The sequence below is a fragment of the Gadus chalcogrammus genome, chromosome 20, assembly GCF_026213295.1.
Source record: "Gadus chalcogrammus isolate NIFS_2021 chromosome 20, NIFS_Gcha_1.0, whole genome shotgun sequence".
In the NCBI taxonomy this organism is placed as follows: domain Eukaryota; kingdom Metazoa; phylum Chordata; class Actinopteri; order Gadiformes; family Gadidae; genus Gadus; species Gadus chalcogrammus.
In genome coordinates, this window is record NC_079431.1 from 5,468,377 (window position 1) to 5,487,240 (window position 18,864).

The window sequence follows — 18,864 nt, forward strand, 5'->3', positions numbered from 1 at the left end:
TAATGGGTCGACACACAAAGAGATTGGGGGATTACGTGTGTGTGTGTGTGTGTGTGTGTGTGTGTGTGTGTGTGTGTGCGTGTGTGTGTGTGTGTGTGTGTGTGTGTGTGTGTGTGTGTGTGTGTAACCGCAGACGCAGATTTGAAGTGTTTAATACTTAGGTCACAGCACCCTGTGTAACATCGTGGAGGTGTGGGAATTTTTGAATGGAATAAACGTACACTTGAAAAGTAGAGAAGGCAGCCAATTGAAACCCCATCTGTTAAGCTGCAAACATTCACCAAAGGGCAACATAGTAAGTGTTGTGGTACATTTGTAACGCCTTGTCTCCTTTTCATGCCTCTCAGCTTTAACTGCTTTGGCTTGGTGAAAAATGGGAAACAAATGTTCCGCTGACAGCTTTCTCATGCCCAGGGTGTGTGAATATTTATATCATAAAGGTGCCAACATCACCCGCATTTTACAGTCTGACCAGTGCTTAAGCCCCAGGGGGCAGAGAAAGAGGAGGGAGAGAGAGAACAGAGAGAGAGAGAGAGCGAGGAAGAGAGTGTGGTTCTACTGTTGCTACAACATTAACAAATACATGGCCCTCGTCAAAACAGAACCACTGGATCTGAGCTTTAACATGCGTGCGTACAAGAATGAAGAGGATAAAGAAGCACTTTTGTTGGAACGCCAATAATATCACTACAAAGAATATGAGCAGTACACATGTCCTGTTTTCAAACCATATATATATGTTGTGGTAAATATATTTTCGGCAAATCTAATTTACAATGAGCTTTTGTCTGAAAAAGAAGCAACAAGACACATCTCTAGCCTATGGACGTTTCTTAAAGGGCAAAATATGAACCCAAGGCAGAACTTTGTAGCATTGTAGCACAATGCTTGATGCCGCTTAGCTACAGAAACCTGGGTTTAATTCCCGCCCTAGGGGCCGGGTCAGGTCTGCATGAAGCTTGACCTCTGACCTCCTCAGTCATGCAGGTTAGGCTGATAACTTCAAATGCTCATTATTGCATGCGTGTGTGCGTGGGTGTGTGAGTGAGTGTGTGAAATGTGTGTGTGCAACTGTCTGCCATGCTTTCCAGGGTGTCAAGACACATTATGTCTATAGTAAGTTTGTTGTAAATTGGGATGGGCTTCAAATCCCTCCCCCCACCGCTCCCCAGGAAGCCAGGAGGAGGTGAGCAAAGAGGATAGATGCATGAATGGATGAGTGGACGGGGGCTTTGATGTGCTCCTGTAACTTATATTTATGTCGCAATAATGACTAAAGCCCTGAGCTGTATATCGCCCTCGCGTCAGTAATATTCAGTTCCGCAGCCATTTTTCCTTGCCCTGTCACTGACTGACTGACTGTCATTGCTTTTTGCTTGTATTAAAAATTCACGGGTCAGTTGTATGGCATTTAGTGCCTGTCTCCCGCGTACTGAGTGCCCTCGCTAACTAGTCAATTGTGACCACTTTGCACAGTGGCCGTGGCAGCAGCCGCTGCAGCGATGCCTTGGGCGAAGGGTGATTTCCTAATGTTTACGGTGTCAGTGGCAAGCCTGGAGAAAACGGTATTAATAACCCAGTCACTGCTTATGAATAATGAATGAAGTCAAATCATTTCCTAAACAAAAGGGGATGTTCTACATACGGCAATAAGCGAGCCCATTCTTGACGCGGGAATGTGCTTGTAAATGAGAAAAGCAAGTCTGATTCCCTGATTCTGCATGAGCAACCTACAGTCGATAGACAGCCGGTAGCATGCTTATAGGAACGCTGCTTGGCTGTACCATCAAAGGCCTGTTACTACCCTACCGAGCGCACGTGACGGCGGCGGCTCCGTGTTGACAGTGTGTACTGTGAGAGCACGCAGGTCTGTCCCGAGGTGAACCCCATGATGCACGCGGCGCTTTAGGTCCTCTGCGTCTGATGTTCTAGGTGTCTCTCTCTCCAGCCCCGCTGGTGTCATGCAGTGAGGCCAACGTCGCACAGCGCCCGTACAGCCGCTGTACAATGCCACGAGTCCACGGGACTCTGGAGTCGCGCGCTATGGGGAAGGCATTAGAGGGCATTCATAACATTACAGCGAGCAAACAACCCGTGCCAAGGTTCAGAGCCTAGACGTCGCAAAGCATCTATGCAAATGCAAATATGCCTAGTGTTATGGAAATAATAACTGTTGGTTAGTAGTCATTTTATAAATAGCTAACATGACCTCAAAATAAAGTGATTGTAAATCGCATGGTTTTAATCCATTTGAAATAAATATGTTTTTCTTGCAGACATTCTCCAGAAACCTGTCAAGCGGCACAAAGCTAATACCCCAAAATGACGCAAGACACTCTAATTTTTCGAAGAAACAGACAAGACCTGCTCATTAATTCAGTTAAATGAACTGAGAAAAGAGCGAATCAGAGTGAACCGAGCGGGAAGGAACCACTCTTGAAACCATTTGCTGGTATTTTGGCTTGATGTGCGAACAGAGGCCAAAAGACATGAACCATTTGCCTGCGTGTCTCTCTTTTTTATCTTTGTTTCTTCACCTATATATCTATTGAATTTATTCTCACACCCTGCGACGCACACTCACACTCCCTTTCCCTCCCCTTCGATTCTTCCGCAAATGCAATCATCTTCCGCCGTCTCTTCTTCTGCGTCGGGCCTCACCCCTTCTCCCCCACCCGTTGCAGGGTCAGTGGGCTGGTGGCAGATGGGTCAGGGGGCTCAGGCTGATCTGGGTTTCTTGCACTAGCTCCAGGCGCTGGGGATTTAATGTCTCCTGACACTGTGAGCTCCATCAGGCCCCGCAGCCTCATTCGAGTAATGCAGGGGCCCGGGATCGCGTGAGGGTTTTCATCTGGAAAACCCTAAACAACCGTGACCCTTTTTTTTTTTTTTGGTTTATGCACAGTTCAATTAACCCGTTTTTTCGCCACTTCTCGGAAAGCGTTTTTTGATTGTGTCTTGTGCCACTATAGCAGACATGTATTTGGGGAATTATATCGTCTTGGTGCAAAACAAACAAACCTCATGAGAAGTCTTTGGTCGGGAAATTGTGTTAGTAATTAAGGTTATGTCTTATTCGTTCGGTTTGGGGTGGAGGTTTATATCTGACACGCAGGGCATTTCCACTCCTGCCACTATCATCCTTTACGAGCACTCGTACGGACTGTTGCTTAACCTGCGCGGCGACCTTGCCACCAACTATGACCATCGTTCCGTCCCTGATTCATCGCTACACTTCACCCTCCCGGGCACGGGATTCTAGGAGAGCTGCACCAGCGCACAGGGAAAACCGCCCTGCCTCGTCTCACGGGGAAAGGGAGACGAATGAGAGACGAAAAAAAGCCAGCCACAGTGCTTACTCATCTGTTAAAAACGGAGTGATCTGGAAAGTTTGTATGGGAGGGTTTTTGACAGTGCCCTGCTGCTTTGTCAGCGCAGCACATGCTGCAGGCACTGGCATCCCCCTATTGCCTTCTGGGTCATTGGCCAGGCTCAGCAGGGGCCAGGCCTTCTAGCCCCATGACGCATCCCTGATTCACAGCTGGATCCGTAACAAGGTATCATAGTAAATGAGTCGGTAAAACATCACTAGTTTGAAGAGCGTGAAAAATTGTCATGATATCATTTGTGAATTTTGTGATCTGAACTGCCCGGTGGTACGGCAGGTTGAGCATAAAGAAAAGAGAAAGTGAATGGAGGACAGAGAGAGGGAGAGGGAGAGGGAGAGGAGGGAGAGAGAGAGAGAGAGAGAGAGAGAGAGAGAGAGAGAGAGAGAGAGAGAGAGAGAGAGAGAGAGAGAGAGAGAGAGAGAGAGATAATGACAGGGTTTACTCTTCTGCTCCATCTCTACCAGTCTCTGATGCCTGCCCCCCCCCCAACATTCCCCCCCCCCCCCGCCTCAAAACCAATGTCCCGAGGGAGGAGATCCAAGCTAATGTAAGGAGGCAATTATGAAACATGTCGTGCTCCTTGGCTATGAGGCTTATAGGTGTTGCAGTCTTAACATAAGAGCTTCATGACACATTGTCCCACTCTGTCCTGTACTCTCTATTAAGTCCATGGATAGTTGTGAAAGGGTTTATTCATGGTTTGGTTGCTGTATAACGGTAACTATTATGTATGGTTAAACTAATTGACAAATGCATCATGGATCCATTTTTCTACAATCAATCATCAATCATTTTTCCGACCACATTTTTCAAAGACAAACAACAAAAAATGTTATAAATTGTGGCAAATGTATTCGAACAATTGTGTTTATTTAGTTAGAAAATATGATATAAACAGAATTAGGTTTTATAACGTTGCCTTTATTTAGTCTTGGATATTCTTATGCTGTTCCACATTGTGTGGCAGATATTATTTTTGTTATTCATAGTAAAATTATATTTTTTTCTGCATCTATGCTATGGAATAAAGAAGTTAAATGTGTGTTTATGCCACTTTCACCTTGCCCCTGTGATCTGTCCTCCTTTCAGTGGGCTAAGCTGCGAGGGTGTGCGTGGGTCAGATGGATGTGAAGAATGGACAAACATCAGCTCCCTCTAAAACCATAATGGAGACCTTGGATCTAAATGTCATGGTTTCATAACGGATACACTGACATTTGTGTGATGGGATTTAGCCATGGGTTAATGTAGCCAGTGCTGGCACAGTGCATTGATGTCCATCTCACCCAGGCTGTGAAGTCTATCACACCATTTTTTTGCCCCCCCCCCTCTTACAGAAGTGTCTTTCAAAGAGATGAAGTGGATTCTATGCCGCTTATGGGCAATTAATTTTTCAAAAAAGACTGTTTGATATGTTGGTTTGTTGTGTATGGCATTACTGTGCCCCAGGAACTATTCAGAATTCCTCTTTTCACTTGCACATTAGTGTGTGTGTGCCTCTGCTATTTGTGTGTCTGTGTGCGTGCATGCATGTGTGTACGTATGTATGTGTGTGTGTAGGCGTGTGTGTGTGTGAGTGTGTTTGGTGTGTAGGCGTGTGTGTGTGTGTGTGTGTGTGTGTGTGTGTGTGTGTGTGTGTGTGTGTGTCTGTGTGCGTGCGTGTTTAATGGGGGGAGGTAGGCTGTCAGTATTGAAATCAGAGCCATGTAAGCCTAATCAATTATACCGTTTTTCAGATAAAATATTGGTAAATCAAAACACATTTTCCAAAAGTCACAGTATAATGAGAAATTTAAATTGGAAACAGAAACCATTTGTTTATTATAAATGCCAGGGTGAGCTGGTGACTTGCCATCCGTAAATTCCGTTGTCCTTTCATATTCTGTTTAATCTCGGTCCACGGTCCTAGCACTCAAGATTTTTAATGAACCCAGACATCTGAGGCATCAGGTCCTACTGATACATTGTCCATTTGTACCAGGCAGTATGGAGCCAGGAGATTCAATTTTCCCGTTGCGAAAAAATCATGTGTATGCATGCGTTTGTATATTTGGCTCTTACTAACATGACCTCACATGAGTTTGTGGGCCTAAATATCATTGCATGACATTAAGTGTGTGTATGGGGACGGGGGGGGGGACGGGGGGCACGGGGACGGGGGGGGGTTGGCGTCATTTGGGGCAAAGGATGGCATAAATAATAAAGAAAGATAAAAATTAAAGATAATTTCCAACACTTTAGGAAAACACAGAGATCCCCGTCTCGCCTGCTTTCACAAGCACAGAGGTTCCGAGGAGAAACCAGAATGAGGCGCAGCATCTTGCTGTGATCTAAAGAAAGTGTCCCCAATGCTATCAAAACTGGAATAGGAGACAACAGTTGGGTTCAGCGGACTAAAGGAGGAGGGAAGAGATGCAGTTAACAAGGGCGAGGGAATTTGACCAATTATTTATTTTTTCTCAATAGCGTATCGGTCTAGCAAACTTCAACATCAGTTATCATTTCTAAAATAGGCCATGTGCTTCCTAATTTGTCAATGCAATGACTCAGTTGGTGTAAAATGCTATTAGAAAACATATTACGTATGAAATGTATAGTGTCAAAGTACTCATTTTAGAGCTCATCATTTGATTATTTCATTCATGTTATCTCATATCTGATGTTGTTATTGTCAAGAAGAGTGACCCTATAATATGTACCATACAATAAGGAATGCTTTAATTTGACTCTGTAATGCATATAAGCCATTGTATATACAACAATATATTGCATATCCAATATTTAGAATTACCAAACAAATAATAAAATAATAAAATATTTGCGGCATTTTTTTTATGTATTAGAAAGAATAATTTGGCTGCTTAATTGTGATTTTCAGCCAAATAAATCTACTAAGGTGAGATATATAATGCATTAATATCTCACAGAAAATGAGATCAAATATTATTATTTCTTTCCTGATATATTGCAAAGGAAAAGAATAACATCAACAAGAAAAAAACATAGTATAGTGTTTTTACTCTTTATTCCTAGTGAAGTACAGTAGTAAGGCACACACACGTACACAAACACACACACACACACCAACACACCACTTGCCTGTCCTCTGAATACTGACATTTGGAGCAAATCCCCTGCTGACTTCATCATGGTAAATATTGCGTGTCATTCGAGCACCACACTCGGACCTAGCTGACGGTAGTGGTAGTAATTCACCACCGCTGTGAGAGAGAAGTCCTGGGGTGAGTTGTTGTGCTGGTGCTCTAATCTCACTCTCTCTTCCTCTCTATTCTATTCCACTCCTACAGTTGCCTAACTGTTTTTGTGCTGGTGAGATGCCCATTTCTCTCTCTATTTGTTTACAGTTGTATTATAAAAAGAAGGGCACGTAAATAGCTCTTGAGAAGGGTCTGTTTAATCACTATCGGCAATAGGTAAACACAACAAGTATGATGTGATATATAATTGCTGTGTTGTGACTATACTTATTGGAATAGATCTTTCTTTTCCATGGAATGGAAGTAAAATAAAGCAATAATAAATGAATAAACGTTTTAATTTATACAGTTATTTTTATTAATTAAATATACCACTCACAACATGTTTTGTGTTTAAGTATAACACATAGGGAGCTTTTCATTTTACTATAGGCCTACATTGAATATTTACCCTGCCATGTGCTCGCTGATTGTATTGGTTCTCCCAGTGCTGTGTCTATGGCCTATCACAGCGCATGGGCGGTATGACACGTTATCCTCTGCAGCCAATTGCTGCGCACCTCACTTTCTATGTCAGAAAACATGGCGCAGTGCATAACCAGAATTGTCAAACGACTTGCTCCACCGTAAGTCAGTATTTTCTCCTACCCTTTATCTTTTAGCGACCTCCTTTTGAAATGTATACACAGCCAAAGTGCAGTCGCTTTCACTTTGTGAACATACATGTTTGTATTCGCCTTCTTAACGTCGTAAACACAATGTCAGTCACCTAATGTCATACATTGACATCTAACATACAGTTGGTATAGTGTTTGATATTTTGAAATGTGTGTATGGTGTAACAGTTTATGAATAAGCTGGAAACGTGCATAATCCACAATCAATTTTATTTATTTATTAAGGTGGGTCAAAGTGGTCCCGTTGTAGTGAATAGCAATCATTCCAGGTTGTGGTTACTATGGTTGGATACATACTAGAGAGGCAACAATATACAATTGTGTTTGAGGTTGGTAAGCTCAAATCTGTTTATGGATAGTATTAAATTCAATGGCCAACATTTGTAACTCAGCCTGGATTAAGATAATATTGTTCTGGGAACAACATAGGCTACAAAACAATAGCATTTTTTTTTTGCTATGAGCTGATAGAGCTAGTCTAATATTTGATTAATATGCTAAGTCAGCGGAATCATTGACAGCTTGGATACTGATACCAGCACACTGTGTGTCCTATTATTTACAACAAATATTGGACATCACAAAGACACCTTGGCTGGATCAGTCTATTGACTACCTAAACTAATTTGCGAATTACAACATTGGGTCTCAATCCCCTTCAGAGCAGCTTCAGATCAAGCAGACAAAAGAGGCAGGTGTAAGACTTTTTGCTTTTCTAATCCATGTTAATTAATTTTTTCGATCATCAATACAAAAATAAAACATTACAGAATGATCCGGCTGATGTAAACCCACTCAGGAATATGAAAAAAAATAATATGATGATAATGATAACCTTCAACCAGTTTCAACATCGATTACAAAGACGACATGTGAGTGTCGCTGCTTTGAAGAAATGTCCAAACAGGTCACGAACATGGTGGCATGTGGCTCTAATTCAGGGAACATGAACGACCAGAGGCACAACTCTCATGATCCTGCTTCTCTCAAGTGTGAAGTGACTGTCACGCCAATAGCTTGTTTAGGGTTTGAGTGTTTGTGTTTCTGCAGGTGTGGGCGGTGTAAGTTTGCGTGGTTGTTTGCATATTTTTTTTGACCATTTGTATTCAGTGAGCTATAATGGTCAATGCGACATTGTATTTGTTTTTTAAGGGACTATATTTAAGTTAGTTTTCAAAGCAAATACATTCGTCATTTTACATTGCCGTTGCGACATAAATGACACGCATGCATCAAAACGATGAGCCTAGTGGTTGAGCTCCTGGTTCCTTTGGAGGAGCACCTTTTATATGGACAGATGCAGACAGCGCTCGGAAGGCCTGGGACTGAGAGAGTGGAATACATGTGGCAGGTTTTTACGGCCGGCCAGCCTAGAGGCCGAGACCCGTCACTGGCGGCAGACTGCTCTTTGTCACACACACCCTCTTGTCAAAGATGCAACAGCATCCTGGAGGAAACATTGACTGCAGCCACGGAGTCGACAAGTGATGAAAGTAGCCTAGAGGTTGTCAATTAGTGAGGCAAGGCCTGGGCCCTATAAGTTAATGGGCAGTTTCCCCCCTCTGAGGGCGTAGCAGGTCTTTATAGCACCGCTTATAAAAACCCCAAGAGTAATGCACCCCTTTAACGTTTTCAATTAACAGAAAAGACATAAAGCCACGCAGACGCTCGGCAATCACGCCACACTGTTTCCAAAGTGGCTTTTTGCATAAATTGAGAGCTGACTTTTCAATTTCCACAGTTGCTTAAATGCAGCAGCTACTGTGCAGGGTTTCAGCTTGATGGCGCTTCATGCTGACTGTGAGCACTCGGAGGTTTAGCGTGCGCACATTACCAAGCCTTTAAGATGAGTTGTGAGGATGAGCAGCTTGCATTTTAACAGATCTGGCTTCAGTCATTAAGGAGAATCACTAACACATTTAATTTTTTTTTAATAATTTTGTGATTGTTTGTATTACTAACCCTATCTTACAATGAGTTGGTTGACAAGCCAAAACTTCCTTTTCATGAAAAACAGTTAGGCTATTGTTCTTGAAATATTGTTTACGTTGGTATCCCTAAACACACCTTGCATCTGTCATGGACATAATTCCTCATACAGATTTTTTTTTACCTGCACATATAGAGCAGTGCTAATGATAAACAAACACAACTATAAAGCTTTCTGAACAGAAATCTTACCAAACTACCCACTCATGCAGAGTCTTGCCAGGCCCACGCTGACTTTAGCTTCCGCAAAATAAATAAATGACTAAATAATGAGTATTGGATAAACACTAGTGTGTTGACACCTCACTTCCTTGTTTACCAGTGGAGGAAGCCAGGTAAACCCTGTGTGTGTGGCCATAATCCAATCAAGGGAAAAAAACAACAACAAGCTTGGGTGACTGTAACCAAATGCCAGAGCAAGGGAGGGTTGAGCAGGCTGGCCAGGTCAAGCCAGGCCCCACGAGCTATACCCCTTCCTTGAACTGTCTATATCTTACCTAATCGGTTTAACTGGCTGCACGGTTGACCTTCGCATGACTAGAACAAAGTTGCAGGGAGAGCCTTTTAATGTTGTTTAGAAATTAAAGCACAGAGCGTTTTACTGAAGCCACTTCGGTGGTCTTCCCACCGTATCAAGAATTGATGACACTGTGTTAAATACACTTTTATTTTTTATAGCCGTGTCTAATGAAAATCCCACCACCCCTCCTGAACTTTCCTTTCTTCTTTTCCGGCGAGTTCATCAATAAATCGCTCTATTACCTGTTGTGGAGCCTGCCTTTGAATTCAGTTACAGAGCATTAAGTTAACACGTGTTGCATATGAAAACAAAGCTTTGGTGGCTGTTTGGTTGGGGGGGGGGGGGGGGGGGGGGGGATGGTGATGGGGGGGGGTGGTGGGTTAGCCAGCTGAATAAACTGGGTGGAGGTAGAGAAGGCCGCGATGAGAGAGAGAGAGAGAGCGAGAGCGAGCGAGAGAAGGAGCAAGAGTCCTGCACTTGTCCCCAGCACTGAACAAGGCGGATCCATACGGAGAACAGATGGTTCTGTTTTCCGCGGTGGGTCCCCACAGAATAGAAAACAAGCAGCACTAAAACAAGTGCCTCTATGCTCTCTCTGGCACCGGGGCCTTTGATCAGCAGAACATCTTCTGGCTCTTTCGGAGCAGCGCACCCCCACAGAACCCCTGGGCGCACATGGAATCGCATCTGTACAAACATGGCCTGAGAGCGGGAGGAATGTGTGAACAATGCAACAAAAGAATTGTGTTTGGGATACTTTGAGAGGGGGGCGGGGCGGGGTGGGGTGGGGGGGGGGGGTCAAGGGCCTTGGCTCGCGGCTGGTTTATGTGGTTAAGATGTTGAGCGTGGACAGTCGGATCGAATGTTGGAACTCTGGGATATCTTCTGTGTTTTTAGTGATAACACGACCGGTGTGTGTGTGTGTGTGTGTGTGTGTGTGTGTGTGTGTGTGTGTGTGTGTGTGTGTGTGTGTGTGTGTGTGTGTGTGTGTGTGTGTGTGTGTGTGTGTGTGTGTGTGTGTGTGTGAGTTGTGGGCCGATGAACGCGGTGTGTGAGATTCCCTTGACGATGACACCACAGATTGGCCCAGAGTGGATCAGGGTAAATCAGCCTGATAATGTGTTTTTCCGGGTGGTCAAATAAAGTAAGGTATCTTCACTTTAAATGTAAGGCTGCCTGCTATGCACATGGGCTTTGCTATGCAATTTAATATTAACATAAACAAATGATAATCGCAAACGCCCATATGTACCCTTTCCTTGATCAGTCACAGTTGCTGTTATATTAAGTTTAATTATTTTAGACATTCTTACATTGTGATAACCCCTATGTACGTGTGTGTGTGTGTGTGTGTGTGTGTGTGTGTGTGTGTGTGTGTGTGTGTGTGTGTGTGTGTGTGTGTGTGTGTGTGTGTGTGTGTGTGTGTGTGTGTGTGTGTGTGTGTGCGCGCACACGCGGTCCCCAGATTATTTCAGGTTTGGAGTCAGCCCCCCACAAGTGTTCCAAGTCTCCGTAAAATCAACACAGGTTCAGTTTACACTTCCCAGAGCAATAGGTGTGTTTTCAACACTGAATCCAGATCAGAAACCGAAGCTCGCTGTATCCCCTTCTTCTTGCACTTCTCACGGCACCTATGTTGGCACACTGCCATGGTGATGACTGGATAGTTCCAGGCCAACACGGGTAATATCCCCCGTATTTCCTGTCCACACCACCCTAATGAATAAGAGTATTTTTTGTTGTTGGCTTTAATAGTGGACTTTGTTTGTTGGCCAGGTACTCCCTAGTCTTGTGGGGATCTGTGGTTTTTATTGTGTGTCTGACTGTGCTTGTGTATAGGCCTGTTTATTTCATACATGTGATCTCTGGGTGAGCAGTCTGGAGTATGTTTGCAACCCAAGTCGCAGTTCTCCTACAGGCCTCTTGGTGTCACTGTTGACAGAGAGCTCTGTGAAGCGATTTGCCAGAATTGGGGGGAGGGGGGGTTTCTCTGGGGGGGATTTTGTGGAGCACAGTAAATATTGCATCTTACGCCAAATTAGATTTAGTTTCAGAATGTCATTAATTTACTATCTGACACAGTCTTACCTTGAATATCAACAAGGATCTTTCTGCATGGCAAAGCCTTGTCACAGATTCTAATCAAACATAACCATTTCTCAAATGAATCCCTAAACTCGAGCTGAGTTGTGCATTCATATCAGTGTCCAGCATTACCCAACTAAAAAAAATATTAATGCTTTTCTATCCTTTTGTTCTCATTTCTAGCAATCTGATTTCCAAGCTTGTGCATAAGGCACAATATCCGAGGTGTATGGAAACATTGAAACATGGAAACTTTATGCCTTTGTCTTCTGGTTCGATCCATGGGGTTTGAGCACACGGAACACGTGTGATGTGAAGGTATCTAGGTAGGCATTGGGGAGAGTGGGGGCCGCGTCACGTTGGCCCTTTCCCCTCAGCGAGGGCCAAGGCATCGCTCCTCGTCACGCCGCAGGCGCAGTGTGCAGACAGCCAGCCTCCTGTTAGCACTACACTTCATTAGAACCAGGTTTGCAGTGGTACCACACACGCGTTTCAAACGGGCAAAGCCGGTGCGCCGTCTCCCCCTGTCATCAAAGGGAGCCCGCGTACAAAGGACAGGGGTGTCTCTTGTGTGTCTGTCTGCCCATCAGCCTGTGCTAATGATGCGCGGCGTACACATGTTTTTAACATCAACACACGCCTCCTCTTCCTGTCATTCACGCTCCCTCTCATCCCCCCCTCTCTCTCTCTCTCTCTCTCTCTCTCTCTCTCTCTCTCTCTCTCTCTCTCTCTCTCTCTCTCTCTCTCTCTCTCTCTCTCTCTCTCTCTCTCTCTCTCTCTCTCTCTCTCTGTGTCTCTCTGTCTCTCTCTGTCTCTCTCTTTGTGACTTCTCCTGTCCGTCTGTCCTTCCGACTTTCTCTCTCTTGTTCTCTCTATTATTCTTTGTTTCTATGTACTGTTTCTATCCTCTCTCTCTCTCTCTCTCTCTCTCTCTCTCTCTCTCTCTCTCTCTTGTGGTGTTTGTTTGCCTGCTAGCTTTTTGTTTGTTTATTGTTTCCAGATGGCAGACGCAGACTTCATTTGTGTGGCTTTCAAGTTCCCAGAGAGCTTTTTACTGCTTTGGCTCAAGCGCTTATCCTGTTTCCTCTAGCTCGGCTTTATGATGGGCCATTTTATACCCAGCAACTGGGAAGCAACTGTCACTGCCAGTCAGGGTAGAGAGATGGGAAGAAGCAGAGAGGGAATGGCAAATATTGAAGAAGTGAGAGATGGGCAGAAAGAGATGGTGTGAGATATGGAGAGATTGAAAAAGAGACGAGGAGTGGGAGAAAAATAGGAAAATTTAGAGAGAGAGGGAGGTTAAAGAGATGGAGGGAGACTGACTGTAACATTCTAAAACTCCATTCAAACATCTTATTACAGTCTGCATTTGCCCTTCATCTGTAGATGAACCGTATGTTTCTGTTGATTTCAGATTTTTCTTTCAGGCTGCATTGAAAAATGGAGAACACCAAAGATTTTCATTGCGATCTTTATTTTGTTTATTATTATTTATATCATTTTCCCGAAGACCAGCCCAGTCCGGCCTGTGCATCATTAAGCACCGTGACGTCACTTATTTACAGGAAGGCGGACCGGTGAGCGCGGCCCCATAAATGTTGGGGGGAGGACCAGTGCATGTCTTTACTCATCGGATGTGGTTTAAAGACATGGCAGTAATCAAAGCCCCCCCAGCTGTATAAAACCCTCCCCTTTCGTCTTAAGAGGGCCTTTTCTCCTGGCTGCCATGGAATGAGTGATTACCCTAGCATTCCAAACTGCCTAATCCCATTTCTAGCAGTGATTTAACCCGGAGAAACAGTGGTCCGGGACCCGCCTCTGCTGGCTGATGCCGTTCAAATAAAGTTGACGTATTTGGGCCGAAGCCACGACACCGAAAGCTCTGTTGCGTATTAAGACAGAGATGTTTCCATCAGGTGAAACTCATTTACAAGTTCCGGTAGTGCGACAAGGAGTCTACTTTTTAAGGCGCTTTCTCTTAAGACCTCGCACTGGTTGGCTTGTAATGCCTTAGACAGAAAAGGTTGGTGTGAGAGTATACATCTGTAATCTCGAGGTATGGCCACGGCCAGCCTCGTCGGGGACCCGGAAGAGCAGCGGCGCGCCGACAGCCAGCTGAGCCCAAGTGTCCCCCGGACTTTGCGATCCCACGTAATCGCTGGTGTTTTTGTTTTCGCTATCGCCGCCAATGCGCCCGGGCTGGCAGGCTGGCTAATCTCATCAGGGCTTGGGCTCTCTCCGGGGTGAGACAGAGGACAGCCCGGCGTGACCCATATCTGTGCGCCTGGATGGCCCAGCATCGCATTGGCTCCCTGGCTACTACTACCAGGGTCTTACTACGAGCGTTCTCTGCCAGCCCGCTTACTAGTGTGAGCTGTAAGTAGTACAGCGTGTGATTGCCGGATAGGCCAGCTCTGTTTGTCCAGACAGACTTCTTGAAATGTCCTGAATGGCGTGTGGTGGTCAGACAGCGGAAGGGTGTAGGTTTGAATGGCACTGCTGCTGCTCCACCAACACCACCACCACCCTGTCGTAGCGAGCTGGCTACAGCCCATGCTGTTTTCTGCACTTAATCTACACTAGGTAGTAAATGTTCTGACTGGGCCGATCGTCAGAATCACAATCATTTGGTCCCTGCCCTCTGTTTACTTTCGAGATTTTTGGATTTTTTTGTGAAAGTTCACACAAGAAATGCCAAACAAACATAGCTGTTTAGGCAAATACTTTTGGGGTCATGTGGAAACATAACAAAATACATGTGCGTTCACCCTATTTCCCTACTTAGTTCATGCTGTGGAACAGTGCCGTAAGCTCACTTTTATTGGTTGTGTTGTTCGTACTGTGTTCTTGGTATCTAGTAGTCCATGTCTTACCATTACGAAAACATTCAGACCTTGGTTTCCCTACTGCCGTGTTGCTCAGTGTCTGGATGAGTAGTCTTTAGCTCTCCTGGGGTTGTTCTGTTGATATGTTGACCAGCTGAGTGCCTAGAGGGTATCAGTGCTGCTTCACAATTCACAATCAATGTCTGTGCTTTCATATTGACACTCATGAATAGGCTCTGGCTTTTTTTCTCTTTTTGTATGATATGAAGAGAATATGTAATAGATTTCTTTGGTTAACCGTAACCAAAACTTTTGTTGTGAATCTACAAGGATATAAAAAGGGAAAGGATGTCAACACAATGTGTTGTAGTAGTATTAGTGAACCGAGAGCATTGCACTCAATGAGCATAGCCCATCATGGGAGGTCAAAGACATGCTCTTACTGCCACACACACACACACACACACACACACACACACACACACACACACACACACACACACACACACACACACACACACACACACACACACACACACACACACGTGTCCCAAATGCGCCGACCTACACAGGAAATGTGTCAGCAGTGGAGCGTTTGATGGTCTAATTAAATCCAGTGGATATTTTTGATCCCCTGACGTCTGTACATGTGGACACTGGAGCAAAATAAAGGAAATTCCTTTGTGTGATGGATAGTTTTGACCATTTTGCCATTAGGTCAAAACTCTTTGGAAAATATTTAGCTTTCCATGTCATAACAGCGCTTCTCCATTGATATGAATGCCTGGAATAAGGACTCCACCCTTTTGGGAGTTCAGGGTTTGCTTTTCCTTCTGTGTCATTGGGCTCCAAATAAAGAACCCACCAGGCTCGGTCGACCATTCACTTCAATGGTCAGACCTCAGTAAAGCTCATGAAAGCATTAAATAAAACATTTTGGTGCGATGTCTTGAAATTTCACGATGAAGAACAATAATGTTATGCTTTTGAGCAAATTCAGATGCCTGGGGTATTGTAGATGCTGATCATTTGGTCAATGAGATAAGATGGTGTTTTAGGTATTATTGTACCACAATAAAGGATCATTTTTGTTTTTATGTAATTCGGGCATTCAGCCTGATACTGACTAAAATCTTGCTCAGTTTGTATTTCAAATTATACCTTTATTGTACGCAGATCATTTCACTTCCTGGTGTCTACCTATTTTTTTCTTAACACAGATGACTATGCTTTTGGTAGTGCTATGGTGGTAATGCAAAACATTACCACCATGTGTATGCCATTATAGAAAGCCCCCACTAACCCCTGTGAATAAGTTTGACCATATCTTTGCTAGTATCAGCTTAGTATCAGCTTTGCTAGTATCGTAATCTGTGATCCCCCCTTCTCCTTCTGGCCTGGTGGTCCTGGTGTCACTACATGATGACCTACTGTCTGGGTCATGAACAACATTGGCATTTTCTGTGTCTGTATTGAGCTAACCAAAAATTTGACCGCATGTTGGATTACCTGGGTCTCAGTAGTACGACACTGTGTTTGTTTATGGGCTTTCTTGGTCACCATTTGCTCTTCCAGATTCAATCCTTGGCCACGTCGGTCAACCGAGACATACACCAAGGCTCTGTAATCAGAGCCATCCCCTTCATCATCTAGCCCTACATTCTTACTTAATCCAGCCTTGATTTTAGTCCAATCCAACTATTTGGCCCGCTTTTTTTTTTTTACCACTCTGTCTCAGCTTATTTATTTGATGGCTGTTGTATTTTATTTCTGCTTTGAATTTCATCGTATTATTATTAAAAAAAATAATAATTATGAAAGTTATGAAATGATTAGCACCCATAATGGTCTGGTCAGGCACTTAATTTCACTGCTGTCTTCCCCAAGTCCCAAAGACACACCAATTACACACTATAGGCTATGCTGAGTTTTGTATAATACCGCATGTTAAAGCCTCTGGTTCTGCTGCATAGCGGCTTGGTGGTTCTGTAATTTGCGATAGCAAATTAATTCTTAAAAGAAAACAATCATCCTTCTGGGAACGCCATCTCCACATCAAACAAACCTTTCAAAATGGCTAAACTCCTCTTCTAAGGCCTAATTATCACCTTATAGCTGATAGTGTAGCAAACAAGTCATTATTACCTCTTTTTGGCTTGTATCAACCCATAAAATAAATGATGGCACCTCCGCGCCTGCCACTAATGGATTTGTGTGTAAGTAAATAGGCTCCAGCTGCTAAATGGTTAGCCTATCCTGTTCATAGCTATTTAAAAAAAAAAAATTAGTCTGGCACTTGTAATTGCTGTTGTTCCTTCCCCAGATTTACTTAGCACTTGCGTTTGTGCCAGCGAGGATGGGAATGAGAGCAAGGGCATAATTAGTGTGTGACGTGTATTGTCAGATTTGCGTTGAGGTTAATCTGCATTAGAGTTTGCGTTCCTGTGTGGAAGGAACATAAGCACTGGAGATTTCTTTGGCTTTTGTTTTTAAGTACACTGGCTTTTTTTTGGTTTAAACACTAATTTTCACTCCCCATATTCGTCACCATCTTTGCATGTTCAGCTATGAAGCCAGCATCCAGTTACACTATAAGCCCGTTAACTCCTATTAAATGATTAAAAAAAACACACGTTGCCTCACAGTCGAATAGCACACTACAGTATAGAAATACATGCATCAAAAACAAACACAAGCAGCATGGAAACATTGGCTCATCTTTGATCCACCCCGATTGACAAAACAACTCCCTATCAAAGGATTGCAAATAAAGTCCAAAGAAAAGACCAATGCACAAAAGGAGGTCTGTGTGTTTGTTTGAAATAATGTCTTCCGCCAGTTCATTGCTGTGTGCTTTCAGCTTTGATCTAGATGAACTAGGATGAGATGCCTAGTCCTAGATATTGAGTTCACTTAAAGATGCATACACCTGAGTTAAGAATCCAAGCGAGGACAATAAGCCATTATTATGCATTTTTAGCCTCTGCAAAGATATCCCTCTGTGTCTTTCCTTTCATTCTCTGTGTCCCTAGTAGCCGCCGCGGCCATATTCACCATGAAAAGTGGCCCAAATGTAGTGAAACGGGGGGGGCCGTACAGGCCAGAGCACAAGCAAATTGCCACGGCTTTTTAGTCCCCATCTTCAGTGATGTGCTACTTCCTCAGGCTTTTGTCTCCTGGTCGGGGGCCACAGCTGCCAGGCTAGGTGCGATCCACGCTCCCCTCCCGAAAACCTGGGTCCACGCGCTGCTGCACCCCCAAACACTAAATAGGAGCATTAGACACACCACCGTGTTAAAGGCTGCTGGTGCCAGAGCTGTGACCGTGGGTGCGTGTCCTGTCCCTTGGGCAGGGGGGGTGGGGGGGTGGGGGGGGGGGGGGGGGGGGGGGGGGGGGGGGGGGGGGGGGGGGGGGGGGGGGGGTGGGTGGGGGGGGGGGGGGTGGGGCAGAGGGTTGTTCGTACTGAGGCTGTGCGTGCACATGCCCAGGCGTCGCACGCACACACAGCACACGCTCACACTTTAATACCCAACCCGACGCTCGCGTGCGTTTTACTCTTGGTGTCCTTCCATATGAAGGTGGAGGGGTGTATATATTTGTACACGAGAGAGGGAAAGAGAGAGAGAGAGCGGACGAGGCGCTGGCTTATGAATTGAACTCGATCCACCGTGTCCCTAGACTCGGTGCCAGATTGTTGTTGTTTTTTTGTCTGTATCGCTTGTGGCCCCTCTGCTGTTTGGTGTGTCACAACACACCGCCTAAAGACTTGCCCGGGTCCTCATCGTCCTGCTCCCGTCAAGCCCTCCCCTCTGCCTCCAGGTCCCCCCCCCCCCCCCCCCCCCCCCCCCCACATGCGGCCCATCTACAGAGCTGCACTGTGAAAATACCCACAAGGCCTATCTGCCCATATGTAGTGTTGCAGATTCTGATTATGCACCAGCAGCATTACACCCCAGCGGGATATATCCAAACACGAAAATTAATTCACAGCTAAATGCTGCTATATGCAGGCCGAGAGGCAGAGGAGAAATGAAACACAGGTTTACACTAGTGAACAGCTGAGCCAAGGGGGAGAGGGGGTGGGACAGACAGACGAAAGGCAAAAAGCACTATGTTTGTTAATGTGAATAGTGAATGGCATGGCACACATTAATTGGCAGG